Here is a 19973-nt window from a genome sequence, read left to right on the forward strand (position 1 = left end):
ATGCTTTATTATTGTTAGTTTTTATCGTTTTAGCGAAAAGTTCAAATGTAGAGATTATATTAAGATAAAAATGTAGATAACAAAAAAGAATGGATGGATGGATGGATGGATGGATGGATACATACATACATACATACATACATACATACATACATACATACGTGCATACATTTGATTACAACCATGAAGCCATTCACTGCTTTCTGTCTGGGAAGTCTCATCCCTCTGCCCTACCCCCTCGAAGGGTTAACTCCCAAAGCGGCAGAGCTTCGAAGGGTTTAGGGATGAACCCTTCTGAATGGAAGAAGTGCTTCCCTGTACAAATTGGGGCCCAAATGGGGTGTCATGGGCGCCCAAAGTGTCCATTAGTACCCTTTCAAAATCCTTCACTACAAGGGCCTTTCAAAGTGGCCAGTTTTAAAGGGAACCTATTTTACCCCTTTTTCAAGATTTAAGATTTAAGTCTTTTGTGTCTTCAGATTGTGTCTGCAAAGTTTCAGCGTAAAATACCCATCATATTATTGAATATGCCTTTCAGAATATTGGATTTTCTGCTCAAATCACAATGTAGCTGTTTTTGTGGCTTGCGCCTTTAATGCTAGTTCTCCTCGCCCACTGTTCCCATGTGCATGTCAGAGTGTGCCTCAATCTCCAGCTGTGTCAGATAAACAGCACCGTGACAGACATGAAGGAAGCAGTTCTCACGCAGCGTTTGTGAAAAATACTATAGTAAGAACTTTCCCAATTATTATTTGATGTATTTGTTGTGGAGGTAATTCAAGCCTTTCTGCAAGGATGGGTCACACATTATGTTGTTACAAAGTTCATGCGTCTAACTTTGCACTGTTCTTGCATTAAAAATGCGACCGGATACATGTTAATGTACACTGCTTTGTGGATATCTGTTATGCTAATGTACAAAGTAAACCTGATTTAACATCCACAAACCGGGATTGAACTGAAGGTTTTAAACTTGTAAAACTCATTCTTGATCACATTTGAAATGATTGATGATCACAAAGACATGAACAGATCTTTTAATCCCAGTTGCTTTGTTGCACGTCCTGTCTTGTTGATATGATTATATGCGTTAATACGGAGACATGTTAATACGCAGCTGTCAATCAATTCTGTGGGCGCGGAAACTGCCCTCATATGTCAAGTTGCGATGGGTCTTAAAATGGGAGAGATTTGGATTCTATTTTAACGTCAGGAAATAAAAAAAAGAGACTTATTGTCTTTATACCACCCCAATATGACTGTGGACACACTATACCTACACACAGTTCTGCCCAAACAGATTACAAAAGAGGATTTTCATCATAGGTGCCCTTTAAATAGTTCTAATTGACACTTCAACATGGCGGTCATGATTGTTTTTACTCCAAAGTACCCTTCTGAGGATGACATTTCCCATTTGCTATGCACAGCCTTTCATTGAACGCAGGTGGTGAAAGTATAGTTTGGGCTTAAGTCTACAAGAATGTAGACGGTGTTCCTATCCTCATTTTTGCTTTCAGAAGCTCACAAGCACCCTTGAAAGTCACTTCTGATGAGCCCACACCGAGGTGAGCTCTTAGCAGACTTCTTATTGATAGTAAATGTGGTATTAAAGTGCTGGCTCAGAGGAGTACCACAAGGGTTTAGTGTGCCATTTGGGACTGAGCCTTAAAAGGTAGGCAAAAATTACCTGGATTACATACTTCTCTCGGCAAGATTCTGAAGTGTGCGTTGGATGTCACATGAGGCCAAAGGAGAGGATTTATGAACAGCAGTGTGCAATAGGATGACGAGGTCACATAAGGTCATTTCAAATCTACGGTACGCATTACCATTCAATCGTGTTAAAAAATCAGTAGCCTATGTCCTATGTGATTCCAGCCTTAGCCATTTTGAGCTGTGTCTTTTTTCTGACCAACTGAGAATTAATAACTTCAATTCAACATCTATAAGACCAATCAATCAATAAACAAACACGCATAAAAAGCATTGGAGTGTTGTTTTTTTGCTTATTATTAAAAATCGGAAAAGAATTAGTCTGTACAGCAGCGCTGACAATTTATAGTCTCTTTGTGCATCCATAAAAGTTAAAGTAGGCTGTAAAATGCATCTTTTCAAGGGGGTCCTGCTGGAACGATCTAGAACAATTCATTCAGAACTGCAGATTCATTTATGAACTAAATCAGTGGTTCTCAAAGTTGGGGTCGGGACCCACTGAGGGGTCGTGGGACAATCAGGAGGGGTTACTTTGTTATTTCCCAAAATCTAATTCCTTTTATTAAACTATTAAAATTAGCATATTTTATTTGTATTCTAATCTACTTGGGCCTATTTGTGCACGCGCGTTTGTATATTACCAACCACCTCAGAGAATATTGAGGGTCGCGACTCCCGAGTCACTGGGAGAGACAGACCAAAACAGGAGATGGGTCTGAAATATGGGAGACTCCCAGGAAGGACGGGAGTATTGGCAGGTATGGATCAATCCTCCCAAACCCCCCTGTAATTCGCACCCTGCTTATAACTATTTTGTATTGCTTAAACGGTAACATTTCAGGTTAAGTACCAATTCTCACCATTAACTAGTGTCCTTTTGCCTGCATATTATAAAATATTGGCTGTTTATTTGTACTTATAAAGTGTATAATCTACATAATCATACCCAGCTAGCAAAATTCATGTGGCTCAGATTTGGCCCACACTAAACACTTACACCCCTATAATTATCAAATGACCACTGTACTTTATCTTTACCAAAAGTGACCTATCATATGTTTTAAGATAACAGTACCATACTTGCCAAATCTTACCTCAGCTGCTTTGAGCTCACACCATCTTCTCCTATATTTGCCATATCTCATCTGGGCCAATATAGGCTCACAGCCACATTAGCCAGTTTACTTTTCCGAACATTTGGCAGAAGTGGTCCACATATGTTTTAAAATAACTGGGCCACATTTGCCATATCTTCTTTGGGCCACTTTAGGCTCATAGCTGCATTAGACAGAGCTTACTGTGCCAAATATTTTCCAAAGGTGGCCCACATATGATTTAAAATAACTGGGCCACATTTGCCATATTTTCTCCGGGCCACTTTAGGCTCACAGCCACATTAGCCAGAGCTTACTGTGCCGAATATTTGCCAAAAGTGGCCCCCATAAGTTTTAAAATAACTGGGCCACATTTGCCATATTTTCTCTGGGCCACTTTAGGCTCACAGCCACATTAGCCAGAGCTTACTGTGCCAAATATTTGCCAAAAGTGGCCCACATGTTTTAAAATAACTGGGCCACATTTGCCATATTTTCTCTGGGCCACTTTAGGCTCACAGCCACATTAGCCAGAGCTTACTGTGCCGAATATTTGCCAAAAGTGGCCCACATAAGTTTTAAAATAACTGGGCCACATTTGCCAAATTTTCTCTGGGCCACTTTAGGCTCACAGCCACATTAGCCAGAGCTTACTGTGCCGAATATTTGCCAAAAGTGGCCCACATATGTTTTAAAATAACTGGGCCACATTTGCCATATTTTCTCTGGGCCACTTTAGGCTCACAGCCGCATTAGCCACTGGTCCAAATATTTGGTAAAAGTGGCCCACATATGTTTTAAAATACCTGGGCCACATTTGCTATATTTTCATATTTTCTCTGGGCAAATTTAGGCTCACAGCTGCATTATCCAGAGTTTACTGTGCCAAATATTTGCCAAAAGTGGCCCATGTCTTAAGATAACTGGGCCACATTTGCACCTACACGTGTAAGCCATTTTAGGTTTACCTTTAAATGACTATGCCACATTTTTGCCAACTGTGGCCCACATGCCATAAGTACCAAATCTTTGCCTTAAATGGCCCATATATGAATTGGAATCTTTGGCCCCCTTTTGCCTCTGTACAGGTGGGCCACTTCAGGCTCATATTCATTTTGTCTGGGCCGAAAGAAGACCACCAGTGCCGCATAACTACCTAAGTAGCCCACATTTGTATGCTGCCTATCTGGGTATTGTACATCGTTCGATCCATTGTTCATTCCATCGTTTCAACTTAAAACCGTCCCCACTCTCCCCTGCTATTTGTGAAGAAGAGATGATTTTGGGAAACAAGTCTTTTTTGAGCATTTGTCCACTGCTAAAAGTAGGTCTGCACATTCACCGCGAAACAAGTGTTTCAAGGTGACGACGATACCGCTCATAATGACAGCAGCAGCAGGGCTGATGCAAATCTATTTTCCTTTAACAAACCGCTTAGAGGGGCGCGGGGATGCTCCTGCGCGCGCGCCCGGGGCTCTGGCGTTACCTAGCAACGGCTCCCATACTGTACTCCCGCTCCAAGTGCCTGCCTGGCTGCCTTCAACTCTGGCGCTGTTTCTATTTCTGTTGTAGCGTTGCAGTCGCCGTCTGCTAAAACATTCATAGCACAGTCCTCTTAGCATGTGCCTTCTGCGGTAATGTTTCAGTTTGAAGCACTACCCTACCCGACGCGCCGCAGAGTGATACTGACAAATGGCGCGTCAAATGATGGGTGACAGACCAGTTAATCATGGACTGCCGTCTCCGGGGACGCGCTGATTGAGTCTGATGTAATGGATGTTATTACGGCCAGTGACATGACAACTGCGACCTCGCACACGGACGTGTTTGCCACATAACTATTGTTGAAGCAGGTGCCGAAAAAATGCGATAAAGGCGGTTTCTCTCAACGTGTTTTTATTATTTAATTTTTTTTTGGGTGAGGGGAGCGAGCAGAACTGAAAGGGAGGGAGAGGATAGAGAGACTGGCAGAGGGAAATGGCAGTTGCATAAACTGTCACAGTGATGAGATCTTATCATTATGGCTCCAGATATGCCAGGGCTGCTGTTAGGCCATGACAAGGTTTAACGCCCCCATGATTCCACATGAACAGCTTCTCCAAGCGCAATCGTTTGTAAGTATCAAAGTGGTCCAGTGCACAATGGCGCATTGCACGTATCTGTGAGCGTTAAGGCCTCTTGACCCGCAGGCACCGAGGTAAACTGGTGAGCGAACACATTGCACAATGCCTCAGAAAATGGATCGCCCTTAACACCCACGCGGTTCTTTCACTCCAATAACCAAATGCTTTTTTAGCCGTTCAGCAGCCTCTTCGTGTCTGCTGTAGCCTTCGTGTGGGTTCGCGGCTTTGGGAGTTTGCTGACACAATATTTAGCTAGTGACCAAACTGTCCCCATATTATTTGACATTTGTTGCAGTGCCCTGCTGAACTCCACTACTCTATTTGTTAGGATGACAATCTTGTTTAAAGGAACACCACATTTTTTTTTGTGTGGAAAAAGGGCTCATTTTGGCCATTTTAGACAATCAGCACTTTTAGCTTATAAATCACTGAATTGGATCAGACCAGGCCATTAACATCTCTCTCTCATTCATTTATTCATTCATGTCGGCTTAGTCTCTTTATTAATCCAGGGTCGCCACAGCGGAATGAACCGCCAACTTATCCAGCAGGTTTTTACGCAGCGGATGCCCTTCCAGCCGCAACCCATCTCTGGGAAACATCCACACACACACACACACACACACACATTCATACACACGCTCATACACTATGGACAATTTAGCCTACCCAATTCACCTGTACCGCATGTCTTTGGACTGTGGGGGAAACCGGAGCAACCGGAGGAAACCCACGCCAACGCAGGGAGAACATGCAAACTCCTCACAGAAACGCCAACTGAGCCGAGATTCGAACCATCGACCTTCTTGCTGTGAGGCGACAGCACTACCTACTGCGCCACTATAATTTAAAAAAGAGTTTGATTTTAATTCCGAAAGAGATCATTTTTCTATTTAAAGCTTGGCTCTTCTGTAGTCACATCGTGTACTAAGACTAACAAAAGAAGAAAAGTTGCTATTTTCTAGAACAATATGTGCTTAGAGTCAGCATAATTGAGTTACTCCATTTTGAAACCGAATATTGTTATCCATTTCTTAGTGAATATAGGCAGTGTATTTTGGTGCATTTAAACACAATTTATTAAACAGATATATTTATTAAAATACTATTTTAGTCACCTAAAATATTTAGAAATTGAAAGATAATACAATTAAATTCAAATTACAACCTTCAAAATTTCAAGTAAATTTTTCTTTTTTTTTTTGCTTATCTTTCTATAACATAAATTTGGCTGTACTAGTTTTTGGACCATTATGGTAATTGGTAAGTTTTTTTGTTTGATAAGCTCCAGATTTGGCTTCAGTACTGACTGATCTAATGTATATGCACAAATATAATATTGTACAGCTTCCTATATAAAAATATGAATTTAAAAGATGTGTGAGGGGTGTACTTATATATGCTGAGCACTGTTATTTACTTAGCTGCTGTATCATGGTGATTCCTGGCATTCGTTAATGTTTAATAAATATGTTTTTTTTAAAGATTAAATTGTGCCTAATTATGTAGACTATTTAAAAATGTAATATTTCAGTTTGAGCAAACTCAATTTTAAAGCTCGTGACACATTCAATATAAAATCTGCTGCTGATACGGGTGCCATGTCTGGCATAAAATTGCTTCAGAGTTTAAGTAAAAAACACTGCTTCAAATAGTCTATTAGTGACAAAAAAAGTTATAGTAAGTATGTATTTATATAGGGCGACGCAGTGACGCAGTAGGTAGTGCTGACGCCTCACAGTAAGAAGGTCGCTGGTTCATGACTCGGCTGGGTCAGTTGGCGTTTCTGTGTGGAGTTTGCATGTTCTTCCTGTGTTCGCGTGGGTTTCCTCCAGGTGCTCCGGTTTCCCCCACAGTCCAAAGACATGCGCTATAGGTGAATTGGGTAGGCTAAATTGTCCGTAGTGGGAATGAGTGTACAGCTGTTTCTCAGAAATTGGTTGCAGCTGGAAGGAAATCCGCTGCGTAAAACATGTGCTGGATAAGTTGGCGGTTCATTCCGCTGTGGTGACCCCAGATTAATAAAGGGACTAAGCCAAAAAGAAAATGACTATATTCAAATATTTCAATTTGATAAATTCTTGATGAATTAGGTAAATATCTCAATCCTGTTACAAGTTTACAACCCCAAAACAATGATGTGTGTAATGGGGTTGAGTGTGATGGGGTTGAGTTTTTAAAACAACATTACCTCTGCTCCTCCTGTGGTTTAAAAAATAAGGTCCACATGCCACCAATTAAACAAGAATATGTTATATTGTTTGGAAATAACAATAAAAAACAATCATACTCCATCTTAGTTTTACATTACATGGTTGAATTTTAAACTAAATTGGCATTGCTTTTAAATTGTCAGTGGTAAGTATCAGTGCAAATTGGGTCCAGTGAACTAAATGACCATCATGAACAGGCAGTTTGTGTATGTAGAGTCACAGGGGATGTGTAGGGCAATTGGGAATTGATTGCAGAAAGAATTGATTTTTTGATTCAGATGTGAAACAAGAGCCGGAAGGTTTGTGGCCTTCATCAGACTTTTTCAGAAATGGGCTGATGTGAACTATCAATTAACAGCTGATTAAATGTATATAAACATTAAATTGCCCACTGTAACAAGTTTATTGGGTAATGTTAAAGCAAAAAACTTTATTTTATTTCATTTTACAACTCCCTTAAGCCTGGTTTATACTTCTGCGTCGAGTAATCGCCGAGACCCACAGCTCATGCCTTGCGTGTAGCCGTGCATTTATACTTCTGCATGCTGTTTGCGTTAATCTGCAATAACACTTCTGAAAGGCTAGCTGGCAATAATACGTTATGTTATGTTCCTCTGTATCAAGTTTCTTCGTGAGTGTTTTGTTTTTTTCTGAATGCTACCTCGCTCATTTAGAGGTGGGAACAGGCAGACGTGCAACAATGTTAAACATAAGCTAAACACCAAACAAAAGTTTACATCTGGAGCTCCTTCATGGGACTCGGTACTTGTAAACACTCACTCCATCGGGCTTGGTTCGCTGAGCACCACCCACATTCCTCACAGCTACTAAGCCAACCAATCACAGAGCTTGCGTTGTGCGCTGTTGCGACGTGTAGTTAGATTTTTTGAAAGGTGCAAGTCAGTGTCGGCATCAACCACAACAAGGGCTATGCAACCACACGAAGGCTGCGTGGGATCATTCACATGGTTTCCGCTACATTCATTCTTCCGTGGTGGGGCAACAAACCAAAATTCATCCCACCACAGCTACATTACATCTTCTCGTTTAAAACATTCAGTCGTTTTTTTAAATAGCGGGTTATAATCACACCAAAACGTATTTAAAGCTAAGTGAAATATTAACTTTTCTGTAACTGTAGTAGTGCTGTGCGTTATTTGTTTAACCCTTTAAGGCAGGGATGTCCAAACTCAGTCCTGGAGGCCCGGTGTCCTGGAGAGTTTAGCTCCAACCCTAATCAAACACACTTGAACCAGCTAATCAAGCTCTTTCTAGGTATACTAGACTTCCAGGCAGGTTTGTTGGAGGAAGTTAGAGCTAAACTATGCAGGACACCGGCCCTCCAGGACCGAGTTTGGACACCCCTGCACACCTTAAGGCGACATGCTGACTGACTGACAGATTGACAGGTGCGTGATGTATGAGGCTAGCAAACGTGACGAAGCTTTCAGTTAAGATGAACACAGTTTCCATAATTATTGTTCATAGGTAAAGGTCTATGGCTCTGCAAACAATCGGCGGGCAAGTCAAGAGATTCGCATGCTCGTATTACATGAGTGCGATCTCGACTTGTAATACTGCACTCACGACATTTGTCATTGAAATCAGGCACGTGCACACATAGGGCTCAACCTGTGCAGTGCATATGCCCTTTTTAGTCTTGGATAGAAAGTGCCCTTCCAAAATGAGCTGAAGTGCCCTAGCGACAACTGATATGCGTGTATAAATCAGCCTTTAGAGTTAAACAGTTTTGAATATATTCATCAAGAAACTATCAGAAGATGCAATATTACGCAGCACCTGAAAATAGTCCTTAGCACCAAATACTACACCTGCACCACTAGTTGGAATCTATGTTATTGTGCCTGCTGCAGCCATGGTACAGCAGCAAAGTTTCTTGATTATTACACTGAAATGAGAGTAAAGATTCTTATATTTTATGTCAACTTATAAAATAGCAATTTTAAACTTCGTCGGTCTTAGTAGATTATGTAACTACAGAAGTGTCAAGCTTTAAAGGGCACCTAGATTTAATATAAGTCTTTTGTGTCTTAAGAATGTGTCTTTAAAGTTTCAGCTCAAAACACCCATGAGATTATTTATTATACCTTTTAAAAGTTTCTATTTTATACCTCTGAGCACCAGGTGGAGTTTTTTTGTACTGCGCCTTTAAGGTTAGTCCTCCCCGCCCACTGTTTCTACGTGCCTTTCAGCATGCCTCAATCTCCTCCCTCGGCTGGCTCAGACAACAGACAGACATAAAGGAAAAAGATCTCACGTAACGTTTGTGAGAAATACTACAGTAAGAACTTTACCAATGAGTATTTGATGCATTTGTTGTGGAGTTGCAACGATGAGTCACACACAATGTCGTTACAAAGTTCACGCACACACACAGATACACACACACACACAGCACGGACACAGACAGTGCGCGCGTTCAGTTTTGCACTCTTTTTGCACGCAAATGTGACAGGATACAGGTTAATCTCCACTGCTGTATGGATATATGTTATGTTACTGTACAAAATAAACCTAATTTAACGTCCATAAACCGGGATTGAATCATCTTCTTTTATAATTGTTCTGACACGCGGCTGGCTGATGAAGTAAATCTGGAGTAAATGGCTGTAATTCATTAACATTAAATCATTTTAAACTTGTAAAACTCACTCTTAATCACATTTGATGATGATTGATGATCCTAGCAAACTGAACAGATCTTTTATTCCCGGTTACTTTGCGCACGTCCTGACTTGTTGATATGATTATAAGCATTACTACGGAGACATGTTAATACGCAGCTGTCAATCAATTCGGTGGGCAGGGGGACCGCACTCCTATGTCAAGTTGCGGTAGGTCTGAAACCCGTCCCAATTGGTCCACTGATTTTGTGTTGTTAAATTGAAGAAAAAAAAAGGACTGGGTGTGTTTATATCACCCCAATATGACAGTATATACACTATATCTACACATATGTCTGTCCAAACAGCTTGAAAAGCAGATATTTCACCATAGGTGCCCTTTAAATAGTAAAATTACAACATTTATTTTCTTAGTTAATCTCAGCATTTGCTTTAACTCAACACTGAAGGGAACCATTAGTTAACTGTAGTGGTGGGCAAAGCGAGGCTTCATGAAACTAAAACATTTGAAGCAAATGTGAAATATGTCTTGTTTTGGTCATAAAAAAGTAGCATTGTTACAATACATCAAGTCATAATTTCAGAGTATTTAAACAAATCAGGATTTGAACTCTGTCCATTTGATGGTCCACTAGGTTACTCAACTTCAAGCTATTTTTTTCTGACCCTTCATCCAAAAGCAGACTCGCCAAATCGCTTTTGTCACATGACCTGGTGTTTCGAAACACTTTAATCACATGACCTGGTGTGTTTCGAATCACCTTAGTCACTTGGGTGTTTTGGATCATGCTTCGGTACAGTGTTTCGAAACACTTGCGCTTCGGGATCTCGACACTGTGTTGAAACATCAGTTTCACGTCAGACATCCTTAGTTAACTGTTTAACATAGGTGTTGTGTTAACTCACTTTAACAAAGCTGTGCTTATGTTACTTGATTTAGCCAATGTTTAGCCAAATGAGATCTTACTGTAAATTGTAACCAATTTTGTTTGTGTTCGTTGTAACACATGATCTTAATATTATTACTGAAAAGATTCTCAGTCAGCTTGATTAGCCATGTAATTTTCGATCAGCCTTTTACCTGAATATATTCTTTAAAAAGGCAGGTCTGCCTTGCTAAATAACTAATCATCTTTCTTTTCATTCTTTCTACAGAACAATAGACTGTTAAATTGGATGGATGATCTGCCACAAACTGTCTCAAGTGCATCACCCGGATACAACAAGCTGGTAAATGGCACACTTCAGCTGAAACACACCTTGGATGAGACAGCACGCTGTCCCTGCAGGGAACATCCACACAAATAGAGCATCCTGTTTTCTACCATTTGATGCTGCCCTCACGTCTGTCTAGCCCTTAAGCGAATATATATCTGTGGCAAATGCCATCCCATGCCAACCTCAAGAGTTACACAAGGAAAGTAGCTTAAGAGCCTATTTTTTGCCTTGTTCAAATTTAATTAAACTGTAAAATAGCTTTTGTATTTTAGGTTGTATGGGTACTGGCAAAAAATTCTTACAATTTTAATATAGAGTTTTTTTGGAAAAAGTGTTTGAATCTGCGTGAGAATGTAATTGTGTTGCTTTTTTATATTGATTTATCTTACTAAAAACCCTCACCAGCCACTTTAATAGGTACACCTTACTAGTACTGAGTTAGAACGCCTTTTGCCTTTAGAACTGCCTTAATCCTTTATGGCATAGATTCAACAAGCTACTGTAAATAATCCTCAAAGATTTTGGTCAATATTGACATGATAGCAACACACAGTTGCTGCAGATTTGTCAGCTGCACATCCATGATGCAAATCTCTCGTTCCACCGCATCCCAAAGATGCACTATTGGATTGAGATCTGGTGACTGTGGAGTCCATTTGAGGACAGTGAACTCATTGTCATGTTTAAGAAACCAGACTGAGATAATTAGTGCTTTATTGTTATCCTGCTGGAAGTAGCCATCAGAAGTTAGGTACACTGTGGTCATCAAGGAATGAATATGGTCAGCAACAATACTTAGGTAGGCTGTGGCATTGACACAATGCTCAATTGGTACTAATGGGCCCAAAGTGTGCTAAAAAAAATATATCCCCCACACTAATACACCACCACCACCAGTCTAAACAATTAATACACGGCAGGATGGATCCATGCTTTCATGTTGTTGATGCCAAATTCCTGACCCTACCATCCAAATGTTGCTGCAGAAATCAAGACTCATCAGACCAGGCAACTTTTTTTCCAATCTTCTGTTGTGCAATTTTGGTGAGCCTGTGCGAATTGTAGACTCAGTTTTCTGTTCTTAGCTGACAGGAGTGGCACCCGGTGTGGAGTTCTGCTGTTGTAGCCAATCTGCTTCAAGGTTCAGCGTGATGTGCGATCAAAGTTGCTCTTTTGCATACCTCTCTTGTAACAAGTGGTTATTTGAGTTACTTTTTCCTTTCTATCAGCCCAAACCAGTCTGGCCATTCTCCTCTGACCTCTGGCATCAACATGAAAATTTGGTTGCTGTTAGAAGTGGTGTTAGTGATGCCAGTAGGGGGCGCACCTCTGACTTTCTGTGGTCTTTAAAAAATCTCATGGCACTTCTCCTTAATAGTAGGGGTGCAACCCTGGTGTCCTGCCCAAATTCCCTTCATCGGCTCTTAAGATCATGGCCTCCCAATAATCCCCATTCACTGAATTGGCTGTATCACTGTCTCTCCACTCCACCTATAGCTGGTGTGTGGTAAGCACACTGGCGCCGTTGTCCTGTGGCTGTCGTGGCATCATCCAAGTGGATGCTGCACACTGGTGGTAATTTGGAGAGACCCCCTCTCATGATTGTGAAGCGCTTTGGGTGTATGGCCATACACAGTAAATGCGCAATATAAATCCACATTAATTACTTACAAGGCATTTGCGCCCACAGAACTGCTGCTCACTGGATATTTTCTCTTTTTCAGACCATTCTCTGTAAACCCTAGAGATAGTTATGTGTGAAAATCACAGGAGATCAGCAGTTTCTGAAATAATCAGACCAGCCTGTCTGGCACCAACAACCATGCCATGTTCAAAGTCACTTAAATCACTTTTCTTCCCCATTCTCATACTCGGTTTGAACCATGAACCATGTCTACATGCGAGTTGCTGCCATGTAATTGGCTGATTAGAAATTTGTGTTAACGAGCAGTCGGACAGGTGTACCTAATAAAGTAGTGGTAATAATAATTAGTCCCCATCTGTATTTTTATTAGTATGCTAGCCTTAATGTTATCTCAAAGCCCCTTTCAGACAGTGATACCGTGATAATTATCTGGAAAATTACCAGAGCGACTTTACCGGTAAATTCAAAAAAGCACTGTTCACACAGGCACGGATGTTACAGAATTTTTCCGGAAAAGACTGTTTACACACCCATTCCAAAATACGGTAAATTCTGACATCATTAACCAGAAATGACCTCTAAATGGCTGCGCTTGTATTTGTAAACATTTGACTACATTACAAACTCTGTGGATGGATCAGTATTGTGAACAATTTCGATGACAACAAACATATGGAGGAACACTTTTGCATGTCGAAATATTCATATTATGTGTGTATGGTTTCACTCACTGACTGCTTCACGTGCACACGCGTCAAGTAACTGAAGGAAGCAGAGCTTGAAGGTAAACAAACAGCGGTTTATCGTAAGCATTTCATCAATAATTTTGTCCACAGTTAGCATTAGGAAGGAACACGTTATCTGAGTAACATCTAGCAGCTAAATGTGCATGGAAAATATTCAAAGGCTTTTGTTTTCATAAACAGCGCGGATGTGAATGCGTCTGAGTTTTGTGATTGGCTGGAGTAGACATCTCACGTCAGTGCGTTTTAGACATGAACGTGCTCTTTCTGGCAATCTTCCTTCTGCGTTCACACAGAACAGCATTCCGGCAAATTTCCAGTAATGTTACAACTTCTATTTCCGGAAAAACTGCCAAAACGAATTTACCGGTATTTTAAAAAGGACCCGTTCACACACACACAGACCTTTCTGGAAAATTGCCGGTGATTTTCCAGAAAGGTCTGTATGTGTGAAAGGGGCTATAGTACAAAATAGTGTGCTCCAAAACAGTGACACGATTGACATTTAGAAGAAATAAGCATTCAAAGCTAACACTTTGTCATTTAATGGATCACCGTTAAAAAAATAATAACTTTGCTTTCTCATTCGACCAATCAAATGCTCTGTAGACATGTACCATTCCCTTCAAGAGGCTAATGCTACATGCGTTTGAGCTCAACTACTCTCATTGGAAGATCTGTGATAAAAAAGAAAAGCTATTGGCTGTTTTTAAAGGGGAGGGGCCAACTATACCCCGCCCTATCTTCATGTTTTAGTTTAAATTATGTCACACATTGAGCAAAAATGTGCATTTCAAATTGACTTTGGAAAGAACCTTAAGCAATGGATAATTCAGCAATTTTGATTTGATATGTACCTAACGCAAACACACCGTTGACCCAGACGTCTAGAGACTTTAATCACCAACAAAACAGCAAAGATTTAATCATGAGGTCGTTAACAAAAGATTCGCTTTTGTTCATCTATAATTAATGAGCACGAGCCTTTCTCCATCTACTCCATCATCAAAGTAAGTTCCCTTTAAATGAGAGGGATTTAATTTCCACCATCAGAGAGCAGAAACAATTTAAGAACTCATTAATGGTTATTTGAAAGTACATTAACTAGCTAATCTTATATAGGACGGGATTAAATCGCTAAGTATGGAACTGATGAAACGAAATAAGGAGCGTTTGACATCAGGCTGCGGGGGAAAATAAATTAAAAGGGAATGGCAGCATCTGAGAGCTCTCCGTAGAGATGAACGGGGTCACGGCAATAATGCTCTTTAAGCAGTGCAGGTTGACCTTCACGAAACCCTTCTTTTCATCTGGATCTGACATTTAGTGACAAGATAATATTCTCTGTATTTCAGCGGCTTCCTTTCAAACACACAGAGGCGCACAGGTTTTTTATAATTAGCTTCCTGCTGACAGAAGTTCAGGATATTGGTCCCCTGTGGAGAGGTAATGTGTTAATGTTTCTTAGGGAAGTCGTATCGAGGGATTCATTTAACGGTGAACTGCGTGGAGTCCCCGCAGCTTGTATATCCAACGCAACTCTAGCGCACATTTTGCATTGTCTCTTTCACACTTCCCACCCTCATTTCGTTCTGAAAGGCGAAAAAAATTAATATCTGTATCAGATTCAGTCTGACTTTCGCAGTTATGACTGGAGAAACACTTTACACTTAAGAAAAAAGCACATTATTTCATATAGCCGCTGGGGTACAGGGAAAGGACAAACCGGCCCATTTGTTACAAAAGGAGCTTTATTATTCAAGGCAGGCGTTATAAATAATAAATAAATGAAAGCTTGCGAATTGCACACGTGAGCTCTTACTAAGTTCTTTTGTGGTGCTTGCCAGTTCCTTTAAATCAAGGGTGTGGGTTTTATTCAATAATTGAGCAGCACATTTTGAGAATGTGAAGTTTTCATATTTACACTGGATTAATTAATGACTGAAAGGATATTTCATGCACAAATGGAAATTCTATGATCATTTACTCACCCTTCACTTCTTTTTGAGTTTATTTTTTAATTTAAATTTTTTTTTACTATGGAAGCCAATGGATGACAGCAAAAAGCATTATTCAAAATGTCTTTTTTGTGTTCAACAGAAGAAAGAAAAACAAAAGGATCTATCATACACACCCTACGCAAGAAGGCGCAAGACGTGTTTGGTGTCTTCAGACCAGTGCAAGCCTAATTTTCATGTTTCGCGCCACATGGTTTAAATAGCAGATCCATTTGTGCCACTTTATGGACTTATGGGTGTGCCGGTCTAGAAAGGTGGTGTGTTAAGGTGCATTGTTAGCGCATTGCTATTTCCAGGAACTGACATAGACTGCACCATTGACCAACCAAAAGCTAAAGTTCATTGCAGAGTGCGTTAGTAGTGTGCCTATGCGAGTCCAAATGCTTACACAATGCTTAATACACACAGGATGTACAACAAAACACAAACGTCTTTACATATAAAAAAAAATAAGATGAATGAATGAATGACAAAAATTAAAGGATTGAAATGTTACAAAAATTTAATATTTTCTGTATAGATATAATTAGAACTGAATTTAAAAATAGCTTTGAAACAAATCTTTGCGCTTAAATTAGGTCAGACTTTATTTTGATGGTCTGTTTGATGAATTTAAGTTACATTGTATCGACATGCCAACTTATTCTCATTAGATTATAAGTAGACTGTAGACGGTTGGGGTTAGGTGTCAGTGTAAGTTGAAAAGTTTCTTATAGTCAGTTGAATGTCTGTTGTTAAATGCCTGTATCAACAGATATTAAGACAGTTTACTAATGCTCAAATGGACCATTAAAATAAAGTGTTACCCAAAAATAAATATGTAGACTAATGGATGTCGTACAACACTCTTTTCTTATACACGAAAGTAAAGGAGTAAAGAGAAAAAGTAAGGTAAAGAGAAAGTAAAGGAGCCGAATGGAGGAGGTTCGTTCTTTATCCTTGCACTGCAGATGCTCTGTTAAACCGTTTTCTCGCTAGTAAAGCGTTCAGTTTTTTCACTTACAAAGTCCACCATGTAAAAAGCAAATGCACTGTGGTGCGATGCAACTGACTCTTAAAGGTAATGGGAGATGAGACTCTGATTGGTTTAATGCATGTTATGCTCAAAACACACCCATAACTTATTAAGAGAATGAAAAAAGTGGTTTTGAATAGGCTCTTAATGCTTTTGCGCCATGTGCTTTAGACTTTGCGCCTAGATCGTTAAAATAGTCCAAAGGTTTAAAACCACATAAGTGAAAGTTAATGATAATATGTGAAGAACTGACTTTAAGTCAGTATGAAATGGACATTGCTTCTTAAACAAACAAACAAATAAAAAAAATGTATGGAAATTGATTGGATGGATGTAGTTTGTTATTGGTTGATCTCATGTTATTGATTGATCGCAAGATACAGCTCCAGTAAAGGCATTATAAGAGAAGAAATGTTGTTGCTAGAAGGGGCCAAGCACTACAGAGATGAATGAGGAATTAAGAATAGCAATGAGAATTTAACCAACTGCAACAGTGAGGAAATAAAAACATTTTGAGATGATTTAGACAAACAAATAACACATAACGAGTAGTCATTAACGGTAACTAGGCATTGTGACCAAAGTGATTTTAATTTAGTGTGAACACTGCCTGACAAAAGTCTTGTAGTCGATCCCAGTTGTAAGAGCAACAAATAATAACTTGACTTCTAGTTGATAATTTGGAAAAGTGGCAGAAGGTAGATTTTTTTCAGATGAATCATTACAAATACTGCAGAAGACCTATTGGAGCCTGCGTGGACCCAAGATTCTCATAGAAATGACTTAGTCAAGTTTGTTGAAGGAAAAATTATGGTTTGGGGTTACATTCACTTATACATCAGCCTCCACATTGAAGTTCCTGAAAGCAAACAAGGTCAAGGTGCCCAAGGATTGGCCTGCCCTGTCACCAGACATGAACATTATTGAGTGTGTCTGGGGTAAGATGAATGATGAGGCATTGAAGATGAATGCAAATTACCTTGTTGAACTTTGAGAGTCCTGCAAGAACACTTTCTTTGCCATTTCAGATGACCTTACTGTCCTAATTAAATAATTAACAATCAAGGCATGATCATATTCTATTTTTGTAAAATAAGTGTAATCTAGAGGCCTTTGCCTTTCATATAAGCCATTTCTGAAACTAAATGATCAACTAGAAGTCAAGTTATTATTTATGTTGCTCCTAAAACTTGGGTAGGCAACAAGATTTTAGTCAGGTTGTGTATGTAACTTCTGTGAAGTAATTTTGACTCCTCAAAGAGCAAATTCTCATTAGGGAGACAATAATGAAAGTAATGAATGATTACAAATAAAATTTGGTGTCAGCATTTGTCAAAGTACAGTAGAGATACAGCCTCGGATGCATTTTGTCATCATGCCATCAGATTCATTGATGTGGTAAATGAAATCAATTTCATCTATCAACACAAAATCCATATCGCTAGCGGGGTGTGAAGAGCATAGAATTTGGTGAAAATCAGAACAGAGGAAGAGTTTTTCAAAATAGTGTGCAGGAAGTTCAGCGGATTATGGCATAATTGGTATTGATGTTCTCAGGATGATCCAAGGAATTGATTAAGTCTCATGACCAGAGTGTGAATTACAGCTGGTGATTTGACCCCCGTATTAAAGGGCATCAAAACAAGATATGGGTCTGGCCTTTAAATGGTGGAAAATACTTCACACTGATCTGTGGCTTAAATAATAATAATAAAAAATAGTAAGGTATTTTTAAAAGAGTAGGCTAATATAAATTTGACGGTTAATATAATTAATGGTTCACATCATCGGTAAAACACAATTGGGCCCAATAGGGATGTGGGAAAGTGTAAAGTTGGCAGTCTGAAACCAGCAGAACCAGACTACAGAAATACTCTTTTTCGGGTAAAATTGGTGCTTGTGTTTATACTGTAAAGATAAAAGTGAAAGACTTCCAGTCATAAGCTCATATTAGGACAGTAAGTGGGATGTTTCATGATCATCCATTTATAATGATGTACTAAAACCTGTTAAGCGAAATTCACAGTTCGTATCAAAAATCAGTTGTCTTTGAAAATCAAATGTCTGTTTAAATAGCGCATACGTTATTACTGGTCATAATCTGCGCATTATTTAAAAAACAAAAAAACACTGAAAACTTACAACATGTTTGATAAATAATTTATTTGGGTTGCTTTTTTCACCGATTTGGCTCGCCCCAGTTTGCATTTCCACTGTAGTTTTGTGGCACTTAAATTAGGTGGTATTATCACAATAGTTGCACCACCCTTACTGCTGCACTTTCTAAAAACCTTAATTTCAGATTGACCAGTTCAGCTCTCTCTGGATCTGCTCCTTAACTAAAAAAAAAAAAAATCTACATCTTCTACTGCTCAAAATGCTGCCATTTAAGTTGTCTTTTTTCTTGTTATGTGAACCAACCATACAATAGATGTTTGACAAATCCAGTAACATCGGTAGTGACTCTGGTAATGACGATTTACTAGGACCAATTGGTGATCAGCAACGTATATACAGTTGTCAAGTCAGAATTATTCACCCCCCTTTGATTTTTTTTTTTTTTTACTTTTTAAAATTTTTCTTAAATGATGTTTAACAGAACAAGGACATTTTCACAGTATGTCTGATAATATTTTTTTATTCTGGAGAAAGTCATTTGTTTTATTTTAGCAAGAATAAAAGCAGTTTTGAATTTTTTAAACACCATTTTAAGGTCAAAATTATTAGCCACTTTAAGCAAGTTTTTCCGATAGTCAAACCATATAGAACAAACCATCGTCATACAATAACTTGCCTAATAACCTTAACCTGCCTAGTTACCTTAATTAACCAAGTTATTTATAAGCCTTTAATTGTCACTTAAAGCTGTCTTGAAAAATATCTAGTCAAATATTATGTAAAGATCAATTAAATCAGTTATTAGAAATGAGTTATTAAAACTATTATGTTTAGAAATGTGTTCAAAATATATTATATTTTTTTAACACATATAATAATAATTCAGGGGGGCTAATAATTCTGACTTCAACTCTACGACACATTTTGGCAATGATATGACTGCCTTGGAATCTCACCTGGGGTGGTACTAAAAAAAGCAAGGGGTATATAGAACGTAGTGGAAAAGCCCCCAAAAGTGAGCTGCACTGAACCGAACCATGGCGTACCATGCAGTGGAAAAGCTCTTAAAGTTTTGTTTGAATAAAGCATTGAGTTATAACCTCATGTCCATTGTAGAATGATCTTCATCAAATTTGTGTTATTAAAAAAAAAAAAAAAACGTTAGTACCGCTTATTTTTTGTTGGCATGTTCATTTGGTGCTTAACTCCTAATAATGATGTGCAATTATATATGATAATAAATACTAAAATATTCCAGAAATCATAAAGATTGTCAAATTGTCATAGTGATTTTAAAATCAGGCCATTTATTTCCAAGTTAGCCTTCTCTGCATGAAAAATGTATATTTCGTCCATGGAAATAGAACAGAACTCCCAGGGCATTTGAAGAAATCCAGCCCCACCAAAGAGCAGCATCGGGCAGCA

The 19973-nt window shown here is 39.1% G+C and overlaps 1 protein-coding gene across 1 annotated transcript in view; it reads left to right on the plus strand.

Annotated features, from left to right (window-relative positions):
- asic4b (acid-sensing (proton-gated) ion channel family member 4b) overlaps nt 1–19973 on the plus strand; it is a 750743-nt gene that overhangs the window by 316622 nt on the left and 414148 nt on the right. The window lies entirely within an intron of this gene.

This window comes from Danio rerio, chromosome 6 (genome assembly GCF_049306965.1).
Source record: "Danio rerio strain Tuebingen ecotype United States chromosome 6, GRCz12tu, whole genome shotgun sequence".
In the NCBI taxonomy this organism is placed as follows: Eukaryota; Metazoa; Chordata; class Actinopteri; order Cypriniformes; family Danionidae; genus Danio; species Danio rerio.